The sequence below is a fragment of the Sorex fumeus genome, unplaced genomic scaffold, assembly GCF_029834395.1.
Source record: "Sorex fumeus unplaced genomic scaffold, SorFum_2.1 ptg000006l, whole genome shotgun sequence".
NCBI lineage: Eukaryota > Metazoa > Chordata > Mammalia > Eulipotyphla > Soricidae > Sorex > Sorex fumeus.
The window spans coordinates 67,754,934-67,764,296 of record NW_026606063.1 but is presented as its reverse complement, the minus strand read 5'-3'; positions in this window follow the sequence as shown (position 1 = coordinate 67,764,296).

Genomic DNA, 9,363 nt, shown 5'->3' with positions numbered 1-9,363 from the left:
CCTACTCTACGTTCTGCTTCCCCTGACTGCACTTACCAAGAGGGTCTTGCACAGGAATCCAAGGAAATGAGTGAGAAATAGGGGTGACCTTGGGCAGGAATGAGAAAAACTGGGGCCCATCACTAAAGGCACCAGGGCCCATGTGTGAGCAGGATGAACTGGACCTTGTGAGATCAGGACAGAGAGTCTGAGCTGACACGCTGGAGTCTCCATCAGGGACCCAGATGGGAAGCCCTAGGGGTGCACGTGGAGGAGGTGAGAGGGTCTCAGAGGGGTGGCCTGGGATGGGGGAGGAGTGAAGCTACTTTTGTTGGTTTGTTAGTATTTTAATTTGTTCATTTTTTCATTTGTTAGTTTGAGGCCACACCTGGCAGTTCTCAGGACTTATTCCCCGCTTATAGATCAATCCTGGAAGGAAAATATAATTGTGTTGACCACATCAAGGCAAGCACCTTAACTGTTGTACTCTCTTGGATCTGTATGAAGCACTTTTCTATAAAAATGTACATTTCACAGTAAATTCCATTTTGCCTTAAAATCTTGAAAAAGTTGTATGAATAATCTGATACTTAGGTAGTAATATATCCCTAGCACAGTGGGTAGGGCGTTTGCCTTGCACACAGCCAATTTGAGGTCAATACCTCCACCCCTCTCGGACAGTCGCGGAAGGTACTGAGAGTATCCCGCACGCACGGCAGAGCCTGGCAAGCTACCCATGATGTATTTGATATGCCAAAAACAGTAACAAGTCTCACACTTTGTTGTGAGACGTTACTGGTGCCCGCTCAAGCAAATCGATGAACAACGGCAGGACAGTGCAGTGCTGCAGAGCTACAAATGCGGGCAAAACTCGCAAAGTAAAGTTAGGTTGCCCATCAGCTGTCAGTTCACTACAACTGGTCATTCCCAGCACACAGCCCCCTGCCTACCTGCCGCTCTGCCAGGCGAGGCCTGTGCCTCTGACCAGGCCCTAATGTGGGGTGTCTGCAGTAGAGCAGGGGATGTCAGGATCCAGACCCACAGCTGCAGCCTCCTCCCCTGAGACCCCCAGTGCCTTCCTGTCACTGACTTAGAGACTCTGCTTCTGCTCACCAGCAAAGAACACGTGTGGCCATCTGGGGCAGGCCAAGCAGGGAGGTTTATGTTCGGGGATATATCACTGTGTGAGGAAACTTTGTACCTTGCATGCAGTAGTAAACGCCAACATCCTCATGCTCCACCCTGCTAATCTGAAGAGTGAAGTCTGTCCCTGACCCACTGCCACTGAACCTGTCTGGAACCCCAGGGTCTAGATTAGAAACTTGATAGATCAGGCGCTTTGGAGGTTGGCCTGGCTTCTGATGGAACCAGTTCAAATAAGTTTTTCCATCACTATGTAGGAGGCTCTCACTAGACCTGCAGGAGATGGAGGTTGGAAGTCCCTTGACGATGGACAGGGAGAGTGGACTCTGAGTCATCACAATATCACTTCTGGATCCTGGAAAATTGATTTTTGAAAATATCAGGTTACAATCAAACATCACAGGTCAATTTTATTGCTACCATTCTGTAATTTATTTTGGTAAAATATTGATTACTGGGGAAAATCATTACTTCTATGATTTATACTCATACACCAGAAGGAAGTCATTACAGTGAAGAGAGCTTAGGGATGGACAAACAGGCCTCTACACCTTCCTTGGGCCATCTCCAGTTTCCTGATGTTTCTTTCTCACACAGTCTGACACACACACACACATAGATCACACAAGGCAACAAGTGCGCCCCCCGAATACCCCCTCCTGAACCCATTTTTTCTCTTCTCCCTGCTCCCCTTACCTGGGATGCACAACATCAGCAGACCCAGAAACTGAGCAGGGAGCCTCATTTTGAGAGTTGGTCTGAGAAGACCTGATACATGAAAGCAAGATAAAGCTGACTTTTATGTGAGAATGTCCAATATAGATCCTCCCCTGGGGACAGCATGCAAATACAAGGGTGGGTGGACTGGCGTGAAAAGACCTCCAGGAAGGAGTCACTTCTCTTGAGCAAAGTGACTCATGTGTCTTCTAGTCTATGAAAAATAGGGAAAGATTAACTTAGCCTGGATGGTAGTGGTTAAAATGGAACATTTCACATTCTAACTGTGGGTGACACAGATTTGTGTCAATGTTTCTTTTTTTCTGTTTTATGGGTTGTTTGCTTGCTTGGGGGCCATGCCAGCAGTGCTCAGGGGTTACTCTTGGCTCCTCACTTAGGAAGTACTCCTAGCAATACCTGGGGGACCATATGGAACGCTGAATGCAAGGTAATCACGTTAAACACTGCACTATCACTCAGGGCCCCTCACTGTGTCTCTCACAATTAGTATATTTCTGAATTATCAGGTACTCTAGCCGTGGAAATATGTGTCTAGGTCAACCTCAAACAAACAACTGACAGAAAAATCTGTCTCCCATATCTTCCATGTGAGAATCTCCTGAATCTCATGTGCAGAGTTTCAACTTCATTTTTTTTGCTTTTTTTTTTAAAAAAAAATTTTATTAGTGAAACACAATGAGGTACAGTTGTAATCTTACAAATTTTTGCCCGTGGGTTTCAATTATACAATTATTAAGTACCCATCCCTCACAAATGCCCATTTTCCACCACCACGTTTCCCAGTTTCCCTCTCACCACCCCCATCTCCCCCATCCCACCCTGGCTCTGTGGCAGGGCATTCCCTTTTGTTCTCTTTCTCATTTGGGGTGTTGTGGATTGCAAAAAAAAAATTGAGTGGCAATCATGTTTGATCTATTGTCTACTTTCAGCATGCTTCTCTTATCCTGGGAGGATCATCCCAACACCCTTTATTTGGTACTCTCTTCTCTATCTGAGCTCCCTTTTCCCCTAGCCTGTGTGGCTGGCCTCCAAGCCATGGGTCACACCTGGTAATGCTCAGGGATGACTTCTGGCTTTGCACTCAGGAATCACTTCTGGTGGTAATTGGGGAACTATAAGGGGTGCCAGGACTTGAACCCCGGTTGGCTGTGTGCAAGGAAAATGTCCTACCCACTGTGATATGGCTCCAGCTCCAAGTTTCAACATTTAGAATGGATATGGAAGAGTCAAATTTCTCAGTTTCTGTTGTAATCAGGGTAATAGTTTCACATTGTAATAGTCACAAATTTTAGAATTGCCTTTCCCTGGGGCCTAATGAATTGAATTCATGGTGACACATATGCTCAAGGAGTTTGACACAGAAAAAAAATGCTCTTTTAAATGAGGTTGCATTTATACTCTCAAACTACATCCCAAAGTCTCAATTAAGATCATGCAAGTTGAAATACATTTTACTACATTTAAAGAAAGAGAAGGATTATACATGTATCAATAAGGCTTAAATTCAGTTACAGCCATATATCATACTGGAACAAAATGTCTCTTTAGAGATCAGTGCAGGGGGTACTTTTTGGAATAGCAGACCCTGGAGTGTGAATCCCAGAGTCTGTTTCTTAGGAGGTTCATAACCAGCACAGGTTATTGAACTTAAAATTTTAGGGTCTACATCTTACAATGGCGTTGGCAGGGTGACGAAAAATTGTGGCGTTGTCCACAGCATCACTGCTTCCCCTCACTGGGCCCAGACACAGTGCCTTCCAGCTTGGGGAAGTGACAGTAGCCCATGCAATAACTTGTCCACTGTGGGACGCTGTCCACCAACCACCCAGTGACTTGTGACTTGGCACAGGTGTTCGACCTGGCACAGACCTTATGCGATGGTGTCTCGTTCTGCCAGCTATTCAACAACCGCCGGGTACACTCCATCCACCTCAAGAAGATCAGTCCCAGTCTGAAGATGCCCCAGGCACCGCCTGGAGATGCAGGCAGGTCCGTGTTGTCAGTGTACAAATTGTTACAGCAGGCTGGTCACCAGGAGCTTACATTCGGTAGACTGGGAACACCTGCAGGGACACCTAGGGATCGCCCACAAAACCTCCATCTTCCCTCCCCAGAGATCTCGGCAAGTTACCGAGGGTATCCAACCCGCATAGCAGAGCCTGGCAAGCGACCTGTGATGTACCAGATATGCCAAAAACAGTAGCTAAAATGGGTCTCATTTCCCTAACCTTGAAGGAGCCTCCAGCTGAGTTGAGAAGAACGAGAGAGCTCCTACTAAACAGAGGGTGCGCACGTCAACGGGCAGGAAGGCGACCCGCATGCCGCTGGCCACCAAGATGGCCCGGAAGAGTGGTGTATCAGCTATGAGGGGCATGAAGAAGCTGTGCTGCTACTGGCCCGACACTGTGGCGCTGCACGAGATCTGCCAGCTGCCATTCCATCTGCTGCTGCGGGAGATCGCTTAGGACTTCAAGACCGACCTGCGCTCCCAGAGCTCCCCAGTCAGGGAGCTGCAGGAGGCATGTGAGGCCTACCTGGTGGGTCTCTTTGAGGACACCAACCTCTGCGTGTTCCTCCCCATGCACGGCACCACTATGCACAAGAACATCCAGCTGGCATGCCATATCCGTGGACAGAGAGCATAAAAATTACAATGCTGAAATCTCAGGGCTGGGACAAATGAAGATGCCCCTGGCACCCGCTCAAGTAATTGATGATTAACGGGATGAAAGTGACAGTGACAGTGACATGTTACAAACTTTCAACCCTTTGTTGGTTCAACAATGTGTGGATGATATTTTCTTTAACTATAGAAGATGGTATCAGACTATAAGAAATGACTTAATCAGTGCATGAACACTATTGTCCCAATAGATGACTCCCCCTATTTTGTTAGGAAAACCCCCAAATTTTATTTCTGTCTCCTTGGCTTGTGCCTTTGCTTAGGCCTGTTTGCTTGTAGGGCTGGTTTAGGAAGTTGACCTACTAGGCTTCCTGGTGCCCTAAAGTTCTGCAGCCCTGGCTGTCATTCCCCAACCCCAAATAGTAAAGAAAATCCAAAAAATACACCCCCCCAACAGCTATGTAACTACAGCCTTGTGCCTTTGGCTATTATTAAGTGTCCAGGCATGAGGTATGAGCACTTGAAAATGAGAGGGGGCTGGGCAGGCTGTGCAGGCAGAGGGGGGAGGGTGTGTGGTGTGTGTGGGGACTAACCCAGCTGCAGGGTAGTCAGGGGGGAGGGTCCCTGGGAGAAACAGAAATTAGCTCACAAACAACATGCTCCTACCTGGGCCCCTGGAGGGCCCCAAGGTGAGCACAGAATGGCAGTCCCTGGTTCCTGTTTTAGGACACAGCTTCTTACATTCTCTACCCCAGAAAGAGACTTTGTCAGAATACACTTTTTAGACTTCCTCAGGAATTGTACAAATTCCTTTGATTTCTCATCCGTGGAAAAAATTGAGGCAATGGAAATTTCCTCTTTGCTTTGCAATTGCATTATAGTTTACTGCACTTTGTAAAGGATTTAAATGTTATGTTTTTCTATTTGATAGTGGGAGTGCTCTTTGTCAGTCAGTGGTCAGAAACCTAATGGTCACTCTGAACTTCACGTTGCCAGCGGGATGAGCAGTTTAATGCCGGGGACCAACGATGCAAGGCTATTGTGGTGCTGCAGTCCTGGAACCGTCAGGCCTTTATCTGCAGGTGTCTGGGCCATGTGGGTCCTTTGCTAACGTGTGGACCCCAACTCATGCCACCTGATGGGTCAGTCTCCCTCACCAAGTGCTGTATTATTTTGTGTGAGAAATTGTTATTATTAGTAGACATAAATTCAATGAATAAAAAGGATTGTACAAACATTATGGGTCTTGAGTCATAAATGAGTGCTAAGATAAAGAATATCTGACATTCCAACCCATTAATCTCCTCATCTCTCCATCCTGCACCTGAGAAACTATTCCATTACTTCCAAGTTAACATAATAGCAAAAACTTTCCTTCCTCATCTTGAAAGAATTGTTTCTTTTCCAGCTCTAATTCATGACACAGACGTGAATGTTCTTTGACATCCTTGAACTCTCTTCCTATCATTCATCTTCTTCCCCTGTGCTGGCCAGTTGAAAATGTGTTCAGTTGTGGTGGCTGAGACAGTACAGCTTCACCAAATCCTCACTGAATATCTCTGTCTCATCACTAGTGCATCCCTAGGTCACAAACCTCGTGTTGCTCAAAAGACAGCAGCTCTCAGACACCAGATGAACGACTTAGTTTTTTGAGAAGATTGAGATAATAGCACTATAGAAAAGCCAGTGACAGCACCATCACAGCATATGGGATTCTCAGACACTAAACAAACACCTCTAGGGGAAGCCGGGTGACACCTGGCCTGAAGGAGTCAGTGTCAGGTAAAGATAGGACTCACACAAGGAGAACTGTCACTCTGGACTGAGGCCATTCATGCTGGGGGAGTCAGCATTCGGCTTCCAAAGAGTGCCATCAACATCATCAACATCACTGTTCTTTCATTCTGGAGGCTGTTCCTGGAACTGCAAACCTTGTGCTCTTGTAGTATCCTATGGTCCCACACCATTGTGTTCAGCACCCAAGAGACCAAACCAGACTCCCATGAACCACTATCCCATGCTAGGCAAGGAGCGAGTGATCACTAAAGGAAAAAATAAAACACAGTAAACCCTGAGCACTGCTAGGTGTGGCCCCCAGAAAATATTATTTAAAACAAAATATTATTTAAAACATTTATTTATTCGCTGGAGCGATAGCACAGCGGTAGGGTGTTCACCTTACAAGCGGCCAACATGGCCGACCCGAGTTCGATTCCTCCGCCCCTCTCGGAGAGCCCGGCAAGCTACCGAGAGTATTCGATATGCCAGACACAGTAACAACAAAGTCTCCAATGGAGACGTTACTGGGCCCGCTCGAGCAAATCGACGATCAACGGGAGGGCCTTTACCTTTACCTTTTACCTATTTATTCGGGCGCCACTCACGTCCTGTTTATAGGACCCAGTGGTTACTGTGAACAATATTCAGCCATCTGGGTATCGAGAAATGCAGTTCTAGGACCATTTGGCTTGAGGTATTTCTGATTACAATAAAAGTAACAACAACTTCATCCTAAAGGCAAGATCAGGATCAACAAAAAAGTTAAACATGAAGCTTGAGCACTCAGAACCCAGGATAGGACAGGTAATGGGGTCCCCCCCTTAAATGAGGTGCCTCTGAGACAGCCCTGCTCCAAGGGTCCAGGGACGTGAAGCATCAGCTCAGGCTCCCTCACAGGAACACACAGGCCAGAGAGATCACACCACACACACGGGATTCTCACACTCTGGGAGGCTGGAGAAGAAAGGTCTTGGTCCCACAAAGTCACTTCCCTTGAGACATCCTTGTCAGCAGGAGCCTCTCCCACCCCTTGTCTCACTGTATTCTCCTTCCATCTCCAGTGGGTATAGAGGGGGTTCCCTGGTGTCTTTTATGCTCTCTCGTTATCTTCCCTCATGTGACTTTACTTTACAATAAGTAATGGTTTATCTTCCCTGTCTACAGTCATGATGAAATAATGTCACAATATAAATTGGGGAGATGTGGAAAAGGGTAACTCCACTAATGTTTCTAGCAGACAGGTAATACTGGACTTCTGCTCACACTGCAAGAATATGATAAAACTCATCCTCTGACAGCTACTTCCATACATATCCCATCATTCCAACAGGTCCCACTGTCCCTATTGACATGGAACACCAACTCAGTTTCTGTCTCAGTGCTTTAAAGATCCAGGCTCCCTGCATGGTCAGTTATGGGGTCTGTCTCCCATCTAGTGGCTGTTTTCTGGTACTGCAGCTACAATGATTTCAGATGCTTGTCCTAGTGATTCTAGAGAGACTTTTTACATCAGTCTTTGAAACACATGCTGTAATACACAGCACAAGGCAAATCTGTAAGTACTAAGAAAAAGTTGATATCTCTTTATAATAAAATGTTCAGATAGCTATGAAGTGATATGAACAGGAGATCAGGAATTCAGGAGGGATGGTGTGTCACCAGGAGCTAAGTGCTATTTTCTTTCATTCTCACATGTCATGGATTTAATTTCAGAAAAATCTTCAGGAAGGAAGAGGAAACTGCTGGCGAAATGACAGGTGAGCGGTGGGGGTGTGTCAGGGAGCAGAGGACTCCTGACTCCTGAGATAGACTTGTCAATCCAGCTCCATGCCTCCTTCCAGAACTCTCCAGACTCACTCTGAGACGCACAGCTGTTGCACCAGTGCGGCAGTCTGAGAAGCCATCAGCCTATGGATATGACGTGTGAGGTCTGTCCTCATGGCTGCTTTAGAAAGCAGTGTGACATTTCAATCATTAGTGCCCAATACCACTGTTTAATTTGTTGGCAACACGAATCTAAACCAGAGATTCAGCATGAAAAACATGTGCTCCAGTTCATCTACTCATTTTCATTATAGTTCTGGATTATTTTTTGCTGCCCGGGAGTGAAATGGTGTTGCTCCCTTTCGCCTTTCTCCCTTGGACAGCAAAATGGGGGATGCCTCAGAGCTTTTTGGAAAGCCAGGTATGAGCAGGAGGTTAATGGGCCTACTAAAACCTCATGCGAAGGGGGGCGTTCTCGGATCATCCTTCACGCTCTACCGAGGTCATGAGTTGCCCCCCATGACTGGCTCTCCAGCACGGCCATGGCTCCAGAGCCACAGAGACCAATCGTGTAATTATCTGGTCTCGGCAGAAATACTTCCAGGATGGATAGGTAGAATATTAGAAATCCAGATCGCAATAGCGGCTGTGCAACATCATTTGTTCTTGTAACCAGCTGTACAAAACAAATTATTTCACAATGCCTTTTCAGCAGGTCTGATTTGGGGGTGTAAACTCTAAACAATAATGGTGCATCTTTTGTAGAAACAATGAATCTAATCAAAGTAGATAGAGTGTTAATTAGAATTCATCTGCCTCACAGGCATTGGGAGAGATAGGAGGGAAGTATATTGGGGTTTTTAGTGGTGAGAAATAAGTACTGGTGAAGGGAAATGTGTTTGATCATTTCATGACTGAGACTTAAACCTGAAAACGTTGTACCTTTTCCCACAGTGATTCAATAAATAAATAAAAATAAATGAATAAATAACCTGAGAAATTGTGGGAAAAAAATCTTTCTACTATGTTTGATCAAAATGAAGGTGAGGTTTTAGGTAGTAAAACCCAGCCACATCACCAGAACAATAGGATATATATATATATATATATATATATATATATATATATATTCCTGTTCCCTTCAGTTAACTGTGTGTGATACACATGTCAGTGTGGATGCTACACATGGCACATCTCTGTAAACTTCCCGGGTTTCTGCTGCTGTTGGACTCTTCTGGAGACTCTGTTGAGCTGCTGTGAGAAGCTGGACATTGGGTCCACAGGCTGCACTAGAAGCCAGACACAACACCATGTGCCGTATTATTTTGCTTGAGAAA